The sequence below is a fragment of the Dreissena polymorpha genome, chromosome 7, assembly GCF_020536995.1.
Source record: "Dreissena polymorpha isolate Duluth1 chromosome 7, UMN_Dpol_1.0, whole genome shotgun sequence".
In the NCBI taxonomy this organism is placed as follows: Eukaryota; Metazoa; Mollusca; class Bivalvia; order Myida; family Dreissenidae; genus Dreissena; species Dreissena polymorpha.
Window position 1 is genome coordinate 64,053,401 of NC_068361.1, and position 23,442 is coordinate 64,076,842.

At 36.5% G+C, this 23,442-nt stretch overlaps 1 protein-coding gene and 1 long non-coding RNA gene across 2 annotated transcripts in view; one reads left to right on the plus strand and one right to left on the minus strand.

Annotated features, from left to right (window-relative positions):
- The window catches only part of LOC127837895 (neurogenic locus notch homolog protein 1-like), a 76,083-nt gene that overhangs the window by 18,455 nt on the left and 34,186 nt on the right, over window positions 1–23,442 (plus strand). The gene's annotated exons all lie outside the window — the stretch shown is intronic.
- On the minus strand, window positions 3,864–8,687 carry LOC127837910 (uncharacterized). Its single transcript, XR_008029522.1, has 4 exons — window positions 8,527–8,687; window positions 8,032–8,093; window positions 6,417–6,472; window positions 3,864–5,416 (listed from the first exon to the last, which is right to left on the minus strand). It is a non-coding gene; the product is annotated as an uncharacterized LOC127837910 (long non-coding RNA).

The following is a 23,442-nucleotide window of genomic DNA, read 5'->3' on the forward strand; positions in this document are numbered from 1 at the left end:
CGTAACCAGGTCAATGACAAAGGTCAAGGCCACAGGAACTTGTAAAATTAAAATCATTTCTAAGCTATTTACAGACAGTCATTTAAACTACGACCCCTCATAAAGGAAGAAAATCCTTTGCGATCTACAGATCAACAGGTCAAAGTTCAACGTAACTGGGGCTTGAATATTATAGCCTCTTTTCCTGTATATTCGGCCACTTAAGAGTCAAATTGACTTTTTCTACTGAATGAAAAGATTTTCAGCACAAGTAAGACATTTAATTAAACATTTTATATCTTCCCCACAAAAGTATGGCAAAATAATTCACAACGCTGGTATTTTCTTAGTAACAGGCCAATTCTATATGGGCACCCTAGCAACCCTGATTTGTTGGTATCTTTCCTATCAATCTGTTCAGTCATCATTTTTATAGGAAAACATAAAACTTTTTAAGTTAATTGGATATAAATCACTAAATAAATAATCTTATAGACTAATAAACACAAAAATACTGTTAAAACGTAAATATTTTCAGAATTATTGATATTTACACAGCATGTGTAGCCGATTTTACTTAATTTTTACCTATAATTTTTTTTTCCTAAAAAAATATCAAAATTGACATGTTTTTAACCAAATTTCAACATCTATGTTATAGATTTTTTTAAATAAACATAACGTACTTAAGTTTTATCAGAAATATGTCATAATTACCAAAATAAGGGGTGGATGAATCTATAAGAATGGATGAAACAATAGGAAAGAAGAATAATATCAAATGCACATAATATTCTAATTCATGATTGCACGTTGCAAGCGTGGGGATACATATTTTACAAAAAAAATCTGTTTTGTTGATTCATATTCTGGTTCAGTTTTGACCGGATCAGACTGACTGGGAAACCAATGTACAACATATATAAAAGGTCGAACACTGAACTTGGAGTCTTCCAACATATTTTCTAACAATGGGTTATCGGTATTTTACCAAAACGATGTCAACCTCCGTGTAGAGATTATGTTGTTTATTAATATTCTGGTTCAGTTTTGACCGGATCAGACTGACTGGGAAACCAATGTACCACATATATAAAAGGTCGAACACTGAACTTGGAGTCATCCAACATATTTTCTAACAATGGGTTATCGGTATTTTACCAAAACGATGTCAACCTCCGTGTAGAGATTATGTTGTTTAGTAATATTCTGGTTCAGTTTTGACCGGATCAGACTGACTGGGAAACCAATGTACAACATATATAAAAGGTCGAACACTGAACTTGGAGTCTTCCAACATATTTTCTAACAATGGGTTATCGGTATTTTACCAAAACGATGTCAACCTCCGTGTAGAGATTATGTTGTTTATTAATATTCTGGTTCAGTTTTGACCGGATCAGACTGACTGGGAAACCAATGTACCACATATATAAAAGGTCGAACACTGAACTTGGAGTCATCCAACATATTTTCTAACAATGGGTTATCGGTATTTTACCAAAACGATGTCAATCTCCGTGTAGAGATTATGTTGTTTATTAATATTTGGTTTCATCTCTGCCGTCATAATGAACCCTTTGATGATCGATTTAAATGTTGCTTTTAAAAAATGAATTACGGTGTAAGGTGGTTCATTGTCTGGTAACGATGTTACCGGAGGAATTATTGGTTTACCCTGGTCTGTCTGTGTGTCCCAGATTCCGTTTGTCCGTCTGTTCGCCCGAATCTGGATTCTGCACTAACTCAAAAGTACTTAAGCTACGTTGATTAAACTAAGTAAGTGGATAGTGGGCCGTATTAGAATTATGCATGTTATTTTCGTGTTTTGTTGAACAAAACTGTGGTTGCTATTATTACGAAATTTTTGATAACTAAAATCCGGATCAGGCGATAATTAAACAAGTACTCAAGCTAGTGTTATGAACCTCATTAAGTGGATAGATGAATATCCACGATATTTTAGTTTTGTTCACATTCGCCTGACCGTCTGTCGGTCCGTCCGTCCCTTCGAAAAATGTTGATCCTCTGATAACGTAAAAAGTACATAAGCTATGTTGGCGAAACTCAGAATGTGGTTAGATACCCATATGTATAATATGCACTTTATTTCTTTTTGTGTCGGACAAATACTGTGGTTGCTATGGCTACTGAAATAAGTAAAAACTATCATCCTTCGACGACTCAAAAAGTACTTTAGCTATGATGCTGAAACTCGTTATGTACTTTGTATATTGAGGGCTATATCGTGTGTGAATATATATATATATATATATATATATATATATATATATATATATATATATATATATATATATATATATATATATATATATATATACACGTTATAGAAAATACGAACTCCTCGCAATATTATTTGCTCTATGTCACGGTAAGTGATGGAGCTATGCTACATTTGTTCGGTAACAAAACTCCAAATGTTTCTGGCAGCCCATCCCGACCCGATCAACTGCACGGACACGCTGCCCAATTGTGGAGAGTACGACTCGGGAGACCTCTGTACCAGTTCTTATTACCACCAGTGGGCCTGGGAGAACTGTCGTGTCTACTGTCAACTCGACGGATGTCTTAGGTGTTTGGTGATACATGTTCTATTGTAAAAGTGCGAAGATTTCGCTGTCAGACTTTGTTTTTGGAGACATGGAATAATCTCAAAGTCTGGACATATAAGTATTAAATTGAATAAGAAGCCGTTTTTGTTTTCGCGCTAACGTGAGCTAAAAGTATTTCTATATAACTCAGAAAGAAATGATGATAAAACCTCATCATTTAACAAGACCCGAGGTAAAATGATAGTGCTGTCGCTTTCAAAAAATATCTATTAAAGCGGAAAGTGTGTCGTAACTGATTAGCCCTTGCAGACTGCACATGCCAATCTGGGACGACACTTTACGCACATGCATTAAAACCCCGATTTCCCAGATCCAGACTTAAACAAAAATAAAAACGCCAATGTCTGTATCTTCAGCGCCGACAACCCCGGTCGCCTGCACGGAGGCGCTGCCAAACTGTAGAGAGTGCGACTCCGGGACACTGTGCACGGACCACTCGTACGCCAAGTGGGTGCTGGAGCACTGTAAACATTACTGCAGGGTGCCCGGATGTATTTAGACGTTTATATGTGTGATTTTTGTTAAATTTAATAACATAAATACTATGCATTAAGATGCTACCACAAGTGTTGGGCTCATGGCCATGTCACAACCCAACATCCCCACCACTACTCTCCGCCTTTGTGAAACAAATTAAATAAAGGACATAAATTATCAACCACTTACATTATGCCATAATACAACATCTCTAATCATTATTACAAAAAACCTCGTCTCTTTCATGTGAAACAAATCATATACATGTACTTAACTATACAATTCGTTTGACAATGAAAACGCGTGTAACAAATCAATTATTACAAGCAGGTCGGCTACATTTGGACGCTTAACATATATTATTGTCTTTCTTTATATTAAGAATCGTTTTTTTTTTAAATATTGACAAATGGAGACATTTTACCAAAACAATTGTCTAGGGGGTCGGCTGCATTTAGTCATTACAAGAGAAACGCGCCTCATTTTGGTGAACACTTAGTTACCCAATACATATTCAAGATTTACTTAACATTTAGACATACAAATACTATGTAAAAAATGAAATATTGCGAGTGAGCCGGTTTGCATGTAGACGGTATCAGACTTTGGTGTGTCTTTGTTTTGCGCGAAAAATCTTGTTACCATAGTTTCTATAAATAATGACTGATTGAAACACTTATTACACGTGGAATACTGCAAGCCTAAAAGCTATATTCATACTCTAAAATACATGTACATGCACGAGTTGTGTTAGTGAATAACAACAATTATACATATTTACCAATTAAATATTTATTACACATAATTCCCATGGTTATTACAATAAATTCTGAACTATAACAGACACAAACTTATAAACATGTACTTGTAGCATCGTGTTTATTTGAAGTCTACATCCTCCAGTAAAAATATGGACCAAATAAATCACGTTTTATAAATTTAAAGAGACAGTATACGAAAATTACATATATCACAACATAACATACAAATCTAATATTTGCTAAACAGATGTGTACACAACTTTAAAAAGAAGTCACTTTCAACTTTTCTTTTTTTTAATTTGTCGGGTCGTAATTACGTTGCATGCTCACTTATTGGCACATTTTCTTCATCACCAGCTATATAATTGCATGCATGATTATTTGTTATATATTAATTCAACGTAGTTTTGTTGTTTTCTCAACTCAGTCCGAAACAAGGGATGTTTTTGTAAGAAACACAATGCCCCCTACTGCGCCGCTTTGAAGCCATATCTTTGACCTTGAAGGATGACCTTGACCTTTCACCACTCAAAATGTTCAGCTTCTTGAGATACACATGCATGCCAAATATTAAATTGCTATCTTTAATATTGCAAAAGTTATGGGCAATGTAAGTTTTCGGACGGACGCACTGACTGACAGGCAGACGGACGGACAGTTCAACTGCTATATGCCACCATACCGGGGGCATACAAACAATACCACTAAAACTACATCACATGATTTAGCCGCGTTTTCAACCGTTTAGCACAGAAAATGGATATTTAACACTGAACGTTATTGTACTGATGATTATTGGACAACAATTGCATAATTTATACATGTATATAAAGTAGTCACTAGCAACATATTCATTTTATGTATTATCGGTATAACAAATTTTCAAGTCAAATTTTATATAAATGAGCCATAAGGTATCACGAAGGTTTGTTTTAATCGCCAACAGAATATTGCTTACACTTATCCTGTATCGTGCAATCCCAATATTTAACAAGTTTACGATAAACGTATCATTATGTAGTTTCAAATCAATATTATTTATAAAGAGGATTTTTGTTGGAGTTCGCGGTCATAGAAAAAACTCTATGATCAATCGTGAATAAAAATTGATATTCTACCAAATCCAACACATTTTCATTTTATTGTATGCATACAAATGATTATTTTGTATTTTTATTGAAATAATGACCTCGTTACGTCATGAAAACGACGTCATTTCACAGTATAACAGTGAACAATATCGATAATTTTCACTGTCAATGGTCACTGTTTGATAAAGTAAATTGTCAGTTTTAATTCACTGATACTTCTCTATAAACATCCATGCATAAAATAAAGTTCTATATCAAAAGTATTGTTTTATTTTTTATCGGAATCCTTTAGTTCGCTCTCCGTGAGTTCCCGAATGACGTCCCACGCGAACGATACGTCACTTTCAGTCGTTCGCGATGCAAAGACGGCAAATCGCAGGAAATATACGCCCCGGACCTCGGAAGGCACCATGTGAATGCGCCCGTCCGCGTTGATTGCTCTCAGAAGACGTTCATTGGTTGCGTAAGAAGCATTCTGAAATGAGGATTTTTTTAATGAGCCTTTCTCTAAATAAGGGGCTTAATGCATGTGTGTAAAGTGTCGTCCCAGATGAGCCTGTGCAGTCCGCGAAGGCTAATCAGGGACGATACTTTCCAATTAGACTGTATGTTCTTTTCGAATAGACATCATTTTAAAGAAAGTTCCATAAAAGCTGAAAGTGTCGTCCCATGATTAGACTTTGCGGACTTTATAGGCTAATTTGGGACGACACTTTATGCAAATGCATTTAGCCCCGTTTTCCCATGGTGAGGCTAAAATACATATTGAAGCCTAAAGTAGGTGTCTGCACAACTAACCTTTGACAGCGTCTTATCACATGACATAACAACAACCCCTTAGAAATGCTGGCTATTCCATTAGAAAGACACGCAAATCAACTGTACTATGAATTGTGTTCATTACGATTTGTCGTTTTGACAAGATACTTTTATCTAGCCCCACGATAGACGTGTGTTGTGAGAGCAGCAGATGACTACTGAGCGATTCGAAAGAGATGCGCACGCACCTTCAGCCGGAAGCAGACGAAGATATTTCCTGGTAACAAAATAAACCAGAAAAGCGGAATGTTTCGCCCCCGAGCCAGTGCGGATTGCAAAGGCTTATCTGGGATGACACTTCACGCATATACGTTAAGCCCGGTTTTACAATCCGTCAAAGATATACAAACATGTGTTTATTATAAAATGCATATGAATTATTTGGAAACGTAATATTATACACGATGTGATATGTTTAAATAAAAGACATATAAAGGAGAAGAAAGTTTAACCAATTTAGGATGCGGCGTTTCATCAGGGTCTGCGCTGTTTGCTTAAAGGAATTTTTGTAAGCAATATTCTAAATATAGAAATAAATATACTAGACAAACATAATTTTCGAAATAAATTGATCCAATTTAGAAGGATGGGAGAGTCCACTAGGCATAAATGGGTTAAGTAGCAGTAGTAGAGCTTGGCAAGGCATTAACGCTTACTGTTTTCGTGGATGTCACAAACACGTCGATTGCAATCGTCCTCGTTGCTACAGCAACTACACATTTGCACAGACAAGTTAACTAGTAATTTGCACATACAATAATAAGTCAATAAGAAAATTACACAAACAACCAGAAAAATTATAAATATTTAATGATATCCTACAAATATCACAGTCAATAAGAAATTCAACTTTTAAAACAAAAATGGTATACATACATCAATTAACGTCAAATAGAAATCGTCACAATTATAACAATTGACTAGAAATTTACTCAATCAATAAAATGGCGAGTATATTTGTGTAAATCTATATCAATACAAACGATTATATTAACAATCGTTTGTTCGTACGGATCTAGTCATTATTGAAATAATAATTCATTATAGCAAAGGTGACTACCTAAAGGTAAATGCCTTACACGGGGAGGGGGGATCTATGTATCATGCTATGCAAGCGCAATTTTTAGGCCCCGCATTGTGTCCATGGCAAAAACGAATAATCGTGTAAAGTACATGCACCTTTTTATTATTTGACGATATTCGTAAATTATTTACACCACGGAAAACTGCAACTAAAACATTAATGGGCACATGTATTTTTTTTATAAATTAATATGACGTTGCCCAAATGGACATGAAGTGGAAATAGCACGGTATGCGATCTAAGATTGCGCAACCAGACCCTAAAAAATAAAACCGAACATGAACTGCGAATTAACAAATGTATGTTTTTATTTTGAACTGAATGGGAGTTGCTTCGGTAAACGGATGACAAGGAAAAAACACGCAGTTGAATTATTTTATTTGGGTTTCCGCTTTCGGCACTTTCACAGTCATTTGCCAACACCAAATTTTCATAATGAACCCAAAACATGCCAGCAAATGCAAATTTATCATAATTTGCTCTCTGTGAACGTTTTGGCCAATAATGAGGCGGATGTATGCACCGCATCAGTTTAGTGTTCAGCAGAGCTTTCCTTTGCCTCTCATGGTAACTCTTTGACTCTTCGACTTTTATATTGAAAGGTTTTTGACTCGACAGTTTTAGAATGTTAGGTTCAATAATAATAGATAACGTAGAAAAAGGCACAACTGAATCCGACCAAATCACGGAGATGTCAAACCCCCCCCCCCCCCCCCCCCCGAAACAAAAAGTTTAAATTAATGATGTAATATAAGTACTGTTTTCAAAAGAGGCATTTACTTTATTAGACTTAAGATAAGACATTTATTTGTAAATTTTGCAAGGAACAAATCACGAAATCTGCAAGAGGTGTCAAAACCTCACGAGAGGAATGACTGCTTCTTCAGCATTTGTTCGTGTGTTCGCTCCCTACTCGGGGAGCAATCTCATTTTCTCCTCCATAGACATCAAGTACTGGTTCTTCCCAAGAAACGGACTCGACAGTGTCCATATCTGCCTATAATAGGCCTTCCTGTAATAGTCAGCAATTGACTGTAGGAAGTACGAAGTAGAAGTATTTCCCTTTGTTGATGTCCTTCTGAACATTACTCTTTCTGGCGTTTCAATATATACTTAAAACATTTCCAAATCTAGTTAATAAAACTCTTAAAATAAATACCGTTCAGTTATCTTTCAATGTTACCAACCTGGAACAAATGTACAGGGTTTCCTTCTTGCCGACGGACGCCATGGGATCGCCGTTAAATTGCTGTGGAAATACAAGTATTCGTTATTTAGGAAAACATCTTAAAACGTACTCTGAGAAGGAAAGCTTCAGCTACCAAGTTCTTTGAACTTAATAGGAAAAATTGTTAAAAAGGGTACTATAAATCACTATAGTTAATGCAATAGAATTTCACGTACCATCGTTAAAACCTGTGTTAACCCAATTATGCCTAGCGTGTAGAAAAAATGCCTTGGCAAACAGCGCAGACCCAGATGAGACGCCGCATGATGCGGCGTCTCATCAGGGTCTGCGCTGTTTGCTCAAAGGAATTTCTGTAAGAAATATTCTAAATATAGAAATAAATATGCAAGACGTCCCTAATTTTGGAAATAAATTGATCCAATTTAGAAGGATGGGAGAGTCCACTAGGCATAATGAGTTAAACGAGATCACAGGAAATGCTAAAGTACGGTACCTGTCGGGACCTACAGCCGCCCACGTAGACACTCTGGTAGCTCACGGTCAGTTTATTATCCATGAAGCATTCCTGGCAGAGATTCGGGAAAGGTTTTGGTCAAACTACTTCTTAATTGGTCGTTGTCGGCTCTTGTACTTCTTAAAAGTTCCCCGTGTACTCTTAAGTATACTACAAAGTACATGGGGTACGGAAAATATACTTAAAAATACCTCGATGTATGACCTGGTACAATGTACTTTAATCATATTTTCCACTGATTGATACATTGTAGTCTACTTAAGAGTACCAGTGGTACTTTTAAATAGTATCAGAGCCGACAATGACATAATCGACCCTAACTAATACCTCACCACAAATCGTGCGCCAAACCCAAACTTTTTCCTCATACAACATACGTGTTTTCAGGACAAGTTCTTGTACAACATGTGTAAACTTACGAGGATACTTTACACATTAGGAAATCGGAAAAACAGGTCGTGACTTCCCATCCTTACTTTCTTACACCACTATGGGAAAATGCAATCAACAAGAAATTAATATTCATAAATACTTTCTGTAAATAAATAATTGTTCATTGAGACCATTTCTATTGAAAGATAAATTAATAATATAAGATAATAGAGTTGCTATTTATGACACTTCTATAACACTGTTATAGTACTCTTATGCTCGTCAAAGTCTACATGTTTCGCATGATAATGCAGAAATGCATTATACATACCATAGTTGTTTGAAGGCCTCCTTGAAAGTAAGGTTGTCATTGTTCAACTGTTTGCATGACTTTATATCAATGTGTTGTCTTAATGAGAAACATTCAGAAAATAATGAGATTATTTTTATCATTATTATTATTATTATTATTATTATTATTATTATTATTATTATAATAATTATTATTATTATGATGATTATTATGATGATGATTATTATTATTATTATTATTATTATTATTATTATTATTATTATTATTATTATTATTATTATTATTATTATCATTATTATTATCATGCAATCCGTTGCCTAGTAGTTCTATTATTACCAGCGTCGCACTCACAATATTTTGTTAACACGCGGAATGATATGATTGATGACTGATATGCACGGCAGTTAAAAAAACAACTCAAAATTACAACAAGGTGTATTAATCACGTATTATACTTACAATCAATCGAAAACACCCTTTTATTGTCAAGAAACCTTATCAGTTGGTTCACACATGTACTATCTGGACATTAGAAACGATTGCATAATATTTTTTTAGAACACGATTGCTAACATGATATGGACTTGCTCACAGATTTTCGACTTTGTAAAAAATGACTAGCCATAACTTGCTAAAAACTGATCATTAAAGTATTTAAAATTACTATATTAGCTAGACAAAAAGCTGACTTTATGTTTCACATGGATTCAAACCCAAAACCTTTTGGGAGTTGGCGTCTAGAAAAAGGCCTTGGCAAACAGCGTAGACCCAAATGAGACGCCGCATGATGCGGCGTCTCATCAGGGTCTGCGCTGTTTGCTTAAAGGAATTTCTGTAAAAAAATATTTTAAATATAGAAAGCATATACTAGACACTCCTTATTTCGGAAATAAATTGATCCAATTTTGAAGGATGGGAGAGTCCACTAGGCATAAATGGGTTAATGCGTTTTCACGTGGTAAATCAGCCTGGAGATTAATAAGCGTACTCTAAACGCGATGCCAGCCATACACGTTCTTTCCTAAATTATCGATGAAACGCGTTACTAACTCGATATTATTTTATCAATTTCAATTGATGTTTTACCATTTATATAAAATAATTGCTGTAATCAACATTCTTTGTCAGGAGTATTATTTCGTTTGTTTGAATACAACTCTTCTTTTTTTAATCAATGGCATCCGTTTTATAAATGTTCAATGTAACGATATCTGAACAAGTTGTCCGAACATATGTCGTACCTCAGTCCGGTTATCACACACTGCTACCCTGCTGCAGTCCCTTAATTGCAACGCGTTTGAACAGATCCTGCACCGTAGCTGATACTCCGGCGGGATGATGACTTGTTGCCCCATAATTCTACCTAAGAAAATGGGCGTGTCAACAAAAGTCAACATTTATAATATGCAATTAAGTCTGGAGTTTTCATCTAAGATGGTATTTTTAACATATTACATGCCGTCAAACAGTTATTCACGACGTGTCAACAAATATATAGAATATGCATGTGTGTCTGGGGTTTCAATCTCAGCTTGAATTCCAATAAGATTAAACACATGCTGCCATGTAAAGTTTTTTTTTGTCATTAAAGTTGTGTACATGAACACAGTTCTGAATCTCAGCTGGCATTCGTATATGATTTTGTCCTATCGTAAAATGCTTCCTGAGAAAATAGGCGTGTCCATCGAGTCAATTACAATTACATATTCATCTGGAGTTTTAATCTCATAATGTCTACATGTTTTACGAGCATACATCTGACAATATGTTCCGATCGTTTTACGTCTGAAGCACCTTAACTGTCTAAAGCAATAAAATACCAATAGTGCTTGATGCACGCGTGTCTCGAGTTTTATTTTCTGTAGATTGTCCGATCCGATTTAATTTATAATGCCACATAGTGCAATCCGTAAAACCATATAACGCACATGAGGTTAACCCATCCATATAAATCATCTGTCTTAAGTTTAATCCATTTATGCCTACCGTCTAGAAAAAATGCATTGGCAAACAGCGTAGACCCAGATGAGATGCCACATGAAGCGGCGTCTCGTCAGGGTCAGCGCTGTTTGCTTAAAGGAATTTCTGTTAAAAAAAAATAAAAAAAATAAATATACTAGACATCCATAATTTTGGAAATAAATTGATCCAATTTAGGAGGATGAGAAAGTTCACTAGGCATAAATGGGTTAATTATCAGCTAGCATTCCAGTGAGATTATATGACCCGCGTCATGCGAAAATGGGTCTTATGTCATCAGCGCAGTCTGGTCGGGAGCTACGCTGTCCGCTAAAGAGCCCACGAAACCTTGCGTTTATTCAAAGCGGGCAACGAAGCTTTTTACCAGACTTCGCGATCGCTACGCTGGCTGCATGACGCAGGTCACATGCTGCCACAAAATACATCCTAAGATAACCGACGTCTGCTCAAAGGTTAATCGTGATTCTATTGCATCTAGCATTAGACCAAAGTAGTGCACGATGACATCATTATTTTACTGACAATAAATCTTGTTTACATATTAAACAAAAATCCGGTATAATTATATTACAGGAGAATTTGCCAAAGTAGATCCATAGTTTGATAAAGCATGGTATTTTAATTATGGCATTCACTATCTGAATGCAACAATTTCTTTCGTTAATAACCATATAATTGCATGCATCAAATATCTCAATGGTAGAAATTGACACAACGCTTTTCATTAATTTCGGAAATTTGATGAAATATGCATATATTAACTCTTCTACCTACCTAGTAGCAATGGAAGGTGTTTTCATGTTGTTATTTTGTCGTCTGCAAGAAAATGAAATTACAGACATGCTATGTACAGTATATGTACAGCACGCATTAAGTCTATACAAATCTGCTTTTTTTACTAATAACTCTATCATGAAATATGAATACTTTATGTGGTGCAATGTGAAATATTAACGAAAATGAATAGAAAACGTAACAACCCTGCTTAAAAATGTAATGCATGGTCAAATTTACAACGCCCTACCTGTTTAAGCTTCTGACATTACATTTGTCTAATTTCGATAGCAAATAAACAACATGTAATTGGAACTATTTTATTATTCGATGTCGAAAGATGAACAGAATTATTTACTCTCGTGATACGGACTACGCTAGCAAAGAGTAGCATTAAAATCGTGATGACATTGTCCACATACTGCTGGTCGGGCATGTATGTCCGATAACACGTAAGGCCATAACACATTTCTGTATGTATGTTTAATGTCCCATAATTTTTTTAACCTACCGACCATGTCGCAACAGTCTGTAAGGCCACGACTTTTATATTTCTTGGGTTACAAAACCGCCGACCCTAATTTTTGGAAAATGGGAAAAAAAATAAAATCGGAAAATCGTCTTTTTTTTATATATTTTATTCCCGACCGCACTGAAAAACGAGCGAAACGAGAAAAAAACGACCCGGTTTGAGTACGTTTGCGAATAAAATCAAGTAAGTACAATCAACGATTGGTTCACATATATTACAGAGATCGGGATATTTTTCAATGTGACACAGTATGTACCAGTCCTTTTATGGGCACTTCTCAAAATTTATTTAATTACAGACAATAGGAAAATCAGCGTCAGTAAAATGTCGACCGCATAAAAATTTATTTCCGAGTCTGTGACGCAACTATATTGTTTAACATGTTTATTATATTAAACAAACCCGATATTATAGTAGATAAAAAAGTATTACCTTGCAATTTGATAATTAGTATAAATAATCCAACAAAACAGTGCCATTATTTACGATATATATGTTTAGGAATTTTGTAAACACGTCCGCCATAGTTTATAGGAACTGTACAGAAAGTTTGGAAATCGGAACAAATCGGTATATCTCGGAAAATCATTGATAAATGTACTAGTATTTGTCGTTTTAATGCTTGGGGCCGAGTAATTTCGGCAAATCGGAACTCAACTTGCGTAAAATACTAGCTCAATTAACCGTTAAACTCCGCCTCCGTTCTCTGCAAAATATTCGAAGGCGGAGCTATGCACGTGCTGTTATTAAATTGAAGGATTGCAATTGAGAAACAAATAACCTTCAAGCTATAAATAAGCGACCCAATCTTGCCCAAATAGCTAAACAGTTAGTTGGTAAATCTGAAACAGAAATTTTGTCCATACTCAAAAACAAATTCCCCGAAAATGAGGCGCAATATAATATTGAGCATACCACTCCTACTCCGCCCGAACAACCGGCATCAACATCAACCACAAATAATGTAGCCACAAACAATGTTGAACATACATTCCGCCATCAGCAACAACAACAGCATAAGCTACCCTCCAGCTCACAAACTTCAGATCACCCTAAAAAAATGCTCAATCCTATACCATCACCGCAACAAACAAGGCAACAACAACAACCTAGGCAACAACGCCATCATCAGCAACGACACAGGATATCCGACCACCCCGCGTATTCTCCCTTCAATATACATAGAAACCGGCTACGCATGGCCCGTAACAGCTCGACCCCGATCATGCGCCATAGCCTCCGCAAAGGACACGCGATTGCACCGCCGTTTCCGGTCTTCTTTCGCCACGCGTACGGAATATATTAAGTTAATCCAGTAGCCTTAAGCCCGTACGTTAGGTCAATTTAACACACCAAACCCCAAATGTCTGCGACAGTTCATACTCATAATATAAACAGTCTTACAATTATGTCGTGGAACGCCCGAGGGGTTACTCATAACTCAAATGCAAAAATGTACGAGCTTCAAAATTATGTTAATAACAACGAAGTGCATGTAGTATGTCTCCAGGAAACGAACTACAAAAGTAATCACAGACAAGTTCATTTAAAAGGATATCAAGAACCTGTGAGAGGTGAACAAAGAGAAAAACTTATAGGCACTGGGGTAGCAATATATGTAAAATCGGGCATTTCATTTACTAAAATAAACATTGATCACGATTGCCCTATTGAATCGTGTGCCCTCACACTGTACTTGACTAAGCACCAATCATTCCGCATTCAATGCGTATATGCTCAAACTAAAGATAATACGTGTAAAAATTATGCAAAAATTTTCCATTCAGTTGAACATAGAAAGAATAATATTATTGTTGGCGATTTCAATCTAAAACACCCCTGCTGGAACCCCGAGGGTGATCCACGATGCGACGATAACTCTGAAAATCTCCTAAAATTAATTAACAATAACAGCATAAACTTCCTTAACGACGGTCAAATAACGAGATTGTCTGATCGCGAAGATCAACCCGACAGCGCGATCGATCTAGCTCTTACCTCAGCCCATCTTCAAGCTATAAGCGATTTCAATGTCATTGACGACTCGTTTGGAAGTGACCATCTTCCAATCATAATAAACATTAAGACAAGAATAGAGAATACCCTTCCGTCCACACAACACAAATGGGAAATACACAAAGCCACACCTGAACAATGGAACAACTTTAAAACTCAGTGTTATAATGAGTTCCTTCCTAATGTAGATAATACTGACACCAACTCTTACTTTAAATCCTATATAACAAAACTTAAAACTGCGCTTGATAACTCAATCCCTGTAAGCAAAACACCTAAAAAACTCAAACGGTCTGTACCATGGTGGAATCAAGAATGCACAGACGCCATTAAATATCGTGAAAAATGTAGGAGAAAATGTATCCGAATCAGAACCGGACCTAAGTATGACAAATATAGGGAAGCCCGCAAAAGTGCTAAACAAGTATTAAAAAAGGCAAAATTAGAAAGCTGGAACGAATTCTGTAATAATCTCTCACATAAAACAACTAGCAAAGAACTATGGGATCAAGTTAAGCGCATGCAAGGCAGACCCCCTACTAATACACCTATCTTTCGGGTTAACAACGAAGTTCTTGTATCTAACGCTGATAAAGCTTCTGCCCTGGTACAACATTATCAAAAAGTAAGCAGTGACGAAGGATACTCTGAAACGTTTATTGCAAAGAAAATAAAAACAAAAAATGAATTTCCTGTCTGGTTACAATCTCTTACCGAGGAAAAAACTCACAAGTACAATGCTCCTTTTAGCCTGTTCGAGCTCGAATCAGCTCTCCTTACATGCAAAAACGGCGCGCCGGGCGACGATTACATCCATTATAAGATACTTAAACAACTTCCACTCTCGGGGAAACAAGAATTACTTGCCCTTTATAATAAATCATGGTCTGAAGGTACTCTTCCTGATGAATGGCACGAGGCCACAATAATTCCGATCCTTAAAATCAATAAGCCTAAAGACTCTCCAGCCTCATATCGGCCGATCTCTTTAACCTCTACGTTCACCAAACTAATGCAGAAAATGATAAAACCGAGACTCTGCGCGTATCTAGAAAACATAACAAAATCTCAGAAGTCCAATCGGGCTGTAGATCTAACCACTCTTGCGAAGATCATTTAGTACGCCTTGAAGCTGATATTAAAAGAGCCCAAAATCTCGGTCAAACCGTAGCAGCCGTATTTTTAGACCTCACAGCCGCATTCGATAAACTATGGAACGAAAACGCCATTAAAACACTTAATACGTTAGGAATAGAGGGTAAAATGCTCAACTGGCTTGCAGCTTTTCTTACAACGCGTAAAATAAAAGTGAGACTGCATGACGCGACATCAGAATCAGTTGAGACTATAAACGGCTGTCCCCAAGGTAGTGTCCTATCTCCAATATTATTTTCCGTGACTATGAACACCCTAGACAGAGAAATTAAGGCACATAATTCACAAAATAACACTGATCTAATCAATTTATAACTTTTTGTAGACGATAGTGCAATATGGACCACATCTAAATCACCGAATCTAGCAATTACTAAAATCCAAAAAGCCCTAACTGCAATAGAAAACTGGAGCGCATCGTATGGCTTCCAAATAAATCCCACAAAAACCCAAGCAATCTTATTCCCTGCCAGTGCACAAAAAGTAGCGGCCAATGCACGTAAAGCAACTCGATCTAAGAAAACCCCTAACCCCCCACAACTTACTCTATGTGGTGCTCCTCTTCCGCTTCTTGACAACATTACTTTTTTGGGTATGACATTTGACAAATATTTAACATGGAAAGACCACATCCTTAAACTAGTTGTACGCTGCCAAAAGGACCTCAACTTTCTAAAATGCATCCAAAGAAACAACTGGGGTACGGATAAAAAAAGCCCTTATGCGTATCTATAAAGCCACTATCTGGGCAAAAATAAACTACGAAAGCATTGCGTACAATTCAGCCAGTGAAACATTACTCAATAAATTACAAGTAATCCAAAATACGGCACTTAAAATTATAACTGGTACACGTAAATCTACAAGCACCGTTCTGCTGCACGCTGAATGTGGAATGATAGAACTGGGTCAACAAAGGCAAATTAACCAACTAAAATACCGCGCGCGCACGCTATCTATGGGACCACACCTCCCAATTAACCTTAGTGTTACTGAAGACCCGGCCTACCAAAAAAGAAAAAAGAAGAGTGGTCTCCCGTACGCGCAGAACGTGCTCGAGCTAGGCAATTATTATGAGACTACTGACATTAAAACTCAGGAACCTACATACTTTAGCTTAAGAAATCTATCAAAACCAAATATTGACTTACATCTAACAACATTAATTAAAAAATCCGACAACGACCCAAACAGTGGCTCTATAGCTCAATACTATGTAACAGATAAATATGGGGATTACACCCAGATTTTCACTGACGGTAGCAAAAATGAGGAACTTGAAATAGCAGGCGCGGCTTTTGTAGTGTATCAACCCAAAAATGTCATTATACATCAGTGCAAGGTAAAATACAATAAAGAACTGTCTATATTTGCTTGCGAACTAGCTATAATAAACAGCGCCATAAAGTGGCTTAATGAACTTGAAACCCACGTACGCTCAAACTACGCGATATTAACCGATTCTCTCAGCGCCTTACAAGCACTTAATGCAGGATCATCGAAAACGCGTCCCGACCTTATATGTGCAACATTAAAGGGAATCACAAAACTAGCAAACAACAATATCACTCTCCAATTCGTATGGATCCCGAGTCACGTAGGCATTCCGGGTAACGAACACGTTGACCAACTTGCCAGAATAGGTTCCCATGAAGGTCTACCCTCTGATTTAAAGCCTAGCGCGCGCGAACTAATTGCAATCATTAACCAAAATGGGTATAATGAACAGGATCACAAATGGTCAATTTACTGCGCCGATCATAATTTACCGATATTAATCAACCCTAGCCATAAGATTAACATCTATAGTCCCATTAAAAGGGAGGACAGGGCTTACTCGCGCATGCGCCTAAGGGTGACTAGATTGCACGGCGACTATTACAAAACTGTCCTCTGCCCCCAGTGCAACATTCATAACACGTTTGAACATCTTTTCTTTATATGCCCTAAACACGCTGAACAGAGACTAGAACTAAGTGCAGGGGTAATAGCGGCCTACAAAAACCCACTTATCATTAATCGCGACTCACTGTTGATGCCTCCAAGCGGAATCGCTCCTGTTGTGCGACTGCACGTGTTTAAATTTTTGCGCGACACGGGCTACTTAGATAAAATATAATATTCCGTTGGACTATTAGCGGTAGATAGAAATAACAACACATACCGTCAGTTATATACTGCTTCATTTATTCAAATTAATAATAGCAATCTTATGTACTAATGACGGGCGGGACTCGGACGATGGTCACTTCGGTGTGCACCATATGGCCACTCGTCTGGGCCCGAACTGAACCTAACCATATTATCCCAGCCCTATAGGAAAATTAAAATAAATAAATATATAAATAAATAAAAACTCAGATCAATAATGGCAACTTTATGTACTAATTACGGGTGGGTCTCGGACGATGGTCACTCCGGTGTTGTCCATATGGCCACTCGTCTGGGCCCGGCTCGAACTTATGTACTATTATTAATTAATTTGGTTCTAAAACTGTACCGTAAAACAATCCATGATATATGTAATTTTAAAGATTCCAATTAATAATGACTTATGACAAGAGGAAAATTGCATCAACAAATAAATAGATATAGAAACACTGCATGTAATGTGCACGCCGAGAACCTATATTTGTATTTGGGGTCCAAATGTACTTTGGATTGGTAGTACATTACAATGCAGTGTCCAATAACACCTTGTTGACGTCAATACATAAATAAACAATACTATAAACAAGGCAAAGATGAGGGAGCTGTCTATAACGAACGTTCGCGGTTTCCTCGTCTGCGCTTTATGATATATAGGAAAATTACACCAAAAAATAAATAGATAAAGACTAATAATACTAAAACGACGGAAGGGTACGCCCCCCCCCCAATACATATGTCACTTGGCCCCTTTCGACCACTATGATAAGCTCTAAGCCTTCTTTTACAACCAAATAGCGCTCTAGGTAACAAAACCCAGGGTTCCGCGAGACCCTCGCTTCCCTTCTCTTAAGCTGTAATCAGCAACAACGACGAAGGTAGGGGAAAAGCACACAGACAACATACTTCCACGCAGGATCGTAAGACGCAGTAAGTGCGCACGTGGGCAAATTTACCCACAGTGCAACCCCTATAGGTGTAAATATTGTTGTCATTAAATGTGATTAGTTAACATTTTCCCATATGTACAAGACTTAAACATGTTGAGTAGAGCGTGTCGGCTGGGCCTGAAGAGATATCTCTCGCCCGTGCACTCTGGCTCCGTTGACATGACATCCGTGCACTCTGGCCCCGTTGACATGACATACCCAACATGACAAAAATAAAAATAAAAAGAGAATGGTGACGGTATTTGTTGTTGTTGTTTCCCCTACTGTAGCGTAGGTGATGTTTTCTTGTAGAGTAGTGTAAGTTTTTTCCTTGCATGCCTGTGCCTTGTTACATTTGACGTTGAATTGTAAACCTTGTATTGCTAACCTGCACGTATTACCCTTGTCACTATGAGGATCAGATCGAATTAGAGGGATGGTCAGCATTAACATCCCAGATCTATTCCCTCCTGAACAAAATGCACTAATACATATAATTACCATCTGTGTAACCACTAGCAATATAAACAGGAAGAAGAACGTGCGCTCTCTCTCTCTCTCTCTCTCTCTCTCTCTCTCTCTCTCTCTCTCTCTCTCTCTCTCTCTCTCTCTCTCTCTCTCTCTCTCTCTCTCTCTCTCTCTCTCAAAAACAAATAAAGGCGCGTGAAAATTGTCTCCCAAAGAAAGAAAGTGTAGAACCAGATATTGTCCTCCCTGTACCACCAACAACCAACCAGTCATCTCGGTCCAACCACACAAACGCAGCCCCTTTTCTACTATATTAAACTTCAAAACTGTTCTGACCTTTGCAACACCATTAAACACCTGACAATATCCAACAGCACAACAGAGAGAGCCCATGTGAATTTACACCAAGACACAGGGCAATAGAGTAATATCTGTACTAATCTATGTTTAAGTACTAACAAGTCCTCCGCGAGGGACGTTAAACGGGGGTGCAGTGTATCGGTGCTGTACACCGGGCACTTAAAAGAACCAGGGGCGCCTCTGGAATCGGGGCGCCCTCTGTATCCCGCTCGAACCCCCACTAACACCTCTTGGGGCGATGAGCACAAAAACCACACACAAACTATAAGGAATTAACATTAATGCCAATAAGGATAATGATAATCTAGAGATAATAGGAATACTGCAAAAACCATTTTGATAAAAGGCAAACCACTACATAATCCATTAAAAAAAAAAAAAAAAGCATGTTGATTGCTAGACAAAGGAAGCCAATTTTGTCGGCGCGAAATTTGTCGCTTTATTGCTTCAGACAGCAAGCGGCTTTCCTTTGATGACGTCAAACTGTCAATTCACACAGACTGCACATTTTCGGAAGACTTTAACTGGCTCCTTGTTTACAATTCCAGTAAAAACACTTGCTAACATTAAACTTTGGATTAAATTATCAAAATAAAGCAAAAGCCAAGTTGACAAATATGATTGTATTAATTCGCGTCAGTTCAAATAAGACGTTTTGCGTTGTAAATCAACGAGTTTTCATGACAACAACAACTTTAACATCGATCTACCTCGATTTTTTTCATGGACGATGTCATAAGTCCAATAAGAGCAAACACATACTTTGTGTATGAGTAGTTTATCTTATATAAGATTTATGCAACGGGCATCGCATTGCGTAATGGTGCGCATCGAATTACGGAAATGAAGCGCAGTTTTTCGTTTTAATGGGAGAAGAACGCATGTCATTTAATGGAGTGTTTAAAATTGCCTGATGTTACAAAAGGTGCTTTTAGGTGACTCATTTCATTTGAAGATATAGATGTGTTTCATTGCATAATTTGATTTTTCGTCTCTGTGTTAAGGTTATAAAAGATATGATGTCTTTGTTCTGATGTTATTAGTATTAACTTATTTTTCCAATGATGTTTTTTTGTTTTGTTTTTTTTCGACCGCCCGATGGACCATTTTCAAAATAATTTTTGTAACCCAATAAAAAAAAAGTCGTGGCCTAAATGAACATCCATTTCACAATACATTTTTAGAGCTGGTACAATATCAAGAAAACGTTCACTTTTTAAGCTTTTTAAAAGCATTTCAAGAACCTAACCGAAGTAACACAGCGCATGCAAATAACTAACTCATTACACGGAATATTTACACATATTGCAGAAAATGCACTTGAGTAGTCTTTTCTCTGTTCCACACAATCCGATACCATTTTCTTACGATTTTTAAGGTATTACATATAATTGTACTTTATAGTTCATGTATCCGAAAACTAACCGGTCCACAAACATAGAGTCAAATTTCCAAAGCCTAATGGTAGTTTTCCATTCCAAACAACTGTTGCAGGTGATGTGTAAACGTTATTTAACGGTAATAACAAATAAGAGCCCTTCATTTCAAACGTGTTAATTTATTAACTAGCTGTAGTGAGAAATCCATAATTTAAGTTTTGAATAAATCCTTTTCTTCAATCTTAAGTGTTTTACCCACGCATGTAACCAGCGGTTATTTTTTGTATACACGAATATAGATTTACGTAATAGTTCTTACTCCCTACAGTTAATAAAAAAATAGAAAACGGATAATTCAATTCTAACTGATACTGTAAACACAAAACAATACCTGAAGTCTGTCACGAGTTTTGATCCAGACAAGTACGTTCTAGATGTATATGTGTCTCGGTACAACTGGTGTTACTTTATTTTCTTTTATCTTGAGGCCACACCAAATCTATCAGATGTTCCGAGAAATTTGGCAAAAACTATTGCAGCGCAAGGGCAGAATGAAAACGTATTGTGTATATATTTGTTGGACACTTCTGCAAAACGCATTCAGCCGATCAAGTGCTGCTGGTACCGTTGTGTACTATTAACTCTTTAACGAACAATAAACAAGCCACGTCGTAAAATATGTAGACTTTACCACAATGATTACAAAAAAACAACACTATGCTGCCTTTAAAAAAATCGGATGCGGGGCAAATTGACCATGCGGGCGCAAGACAAAGAATGCATTTTACGATGTTAAGATGCGATAAATCCGACGAACAACAAATGAATTTGTTGTCGCCTTAATGATGAACGTCATTCATAGAAGAATGATAAGAATCCAATCGCAAGTATGAAAACTCATTTCAATAAAAGCACTGAGTGCGACGTATTCGTTCACTATTTCGTAATTCAGTGTTTTCACACCATGATTAGTAAAATAAATTAAAATCAAAAGAGAGAATTTTGCGCGATAATCTTCAGAAAAAAGGCATGTCTGCAAAATTGTATCAATACTAAAAGTAAGTTTCCTGTCGTATAGTTTTTTTAAGGACCTATTCTACATTTATTCACGATTTACACATATTTTATGTAGAAAGGACATAGTTCGCCTGTTTTTCGGCCTTATCGTTTTGGCGTGTATACTGGTTTGAAGAAGGATTCCAACACACCAAAACAAGAGAAACGCAAAGGGCGCTCAAAGTATGACGTTTATAGTTGTTTGTTTATGTTAGCATGTTCGCGACCTTCTTAAAACCCACCAACACGACAGAATTATATGTCAGAAACCAGCCACCATAATATAGTGGAACACGAGTGTCGTTTATCTGTCTTATCTCAATAACTGTAGCCAACTTATTCAAAAGTGAATAACAGAGATAATGAATATTCGCTAATGATTACAACACATTGTCTACAATCCGTTTTAACATCTCACCTTATACTGATGTTTCTAAATCATTAGTTATGGAAAGTATTCTATCTATGAAGGGACGCGCCTTGTATGATTTGAATATTGAGATATTGATTCAAAATATCAAGATTGTGATTCTAAATATCAAGATAGTGATTCTAAATTTTAAGATAATTATCCGTACTATCGATATTATTATTTGCTTTATCGACATATTATTCGTAAGATCGAGATAATTATGCGCAATATCAAGATTTTTATTCGTAATAACGAGATTAAGATTCGATATTACGATATTATTATTCGCATTTTCGAGATAATGATTATTTATACCGAGATAATAATTCGGAATATAGAGATAATTATTCGTGATATCGAGATATTAATAAGTGATATCGAGATTATGATTCGTAATATCGAGAAAATAATTCGTAAGATCAAAATAAATATGCGTATTATCGAGATAATGATTAATATTCGTAATATCGAGATAATGATTGGTAATTCTGATACTTTTTTTTCGTGATCATTTAAAGCCAGCATATGTTATGACTATTTGTGCTGTGTAAAAACTATAATAAAATAGAAAATATATCATAATAGATAATACTTTATTAGGACAAATTACATTCTCTGAAGAAAGAGCAAGTAACTAGTGACTATTTAAAATATAACTGTATAGGTTGTATATATTAAGATTCACAGGCAGAAAAAATTATTTTGTCAAATAATGTGTTCTTTTTTGTCTTAAGATGAAAATATTGTTGTCGAACATAAGAAAAACACAATTTCCGTGGTCGGTCTCCTATTAACTTGCTTCGTCGTATCGTGATATGCGATTGCGAATGGTTACAAATTAGGTAAGTTCTAAAATCCCACTTGAACGTGTTGATGGCTGTATACTTCTTCTTACTATTACTTTAAGGTTAAATCTGTGTTCCGAATACATGAGTGTTGAACTGGATTTTTTGCTTTTACGAATATGGTAAATGATTGCCTGCATGTACTTTTATATCGAC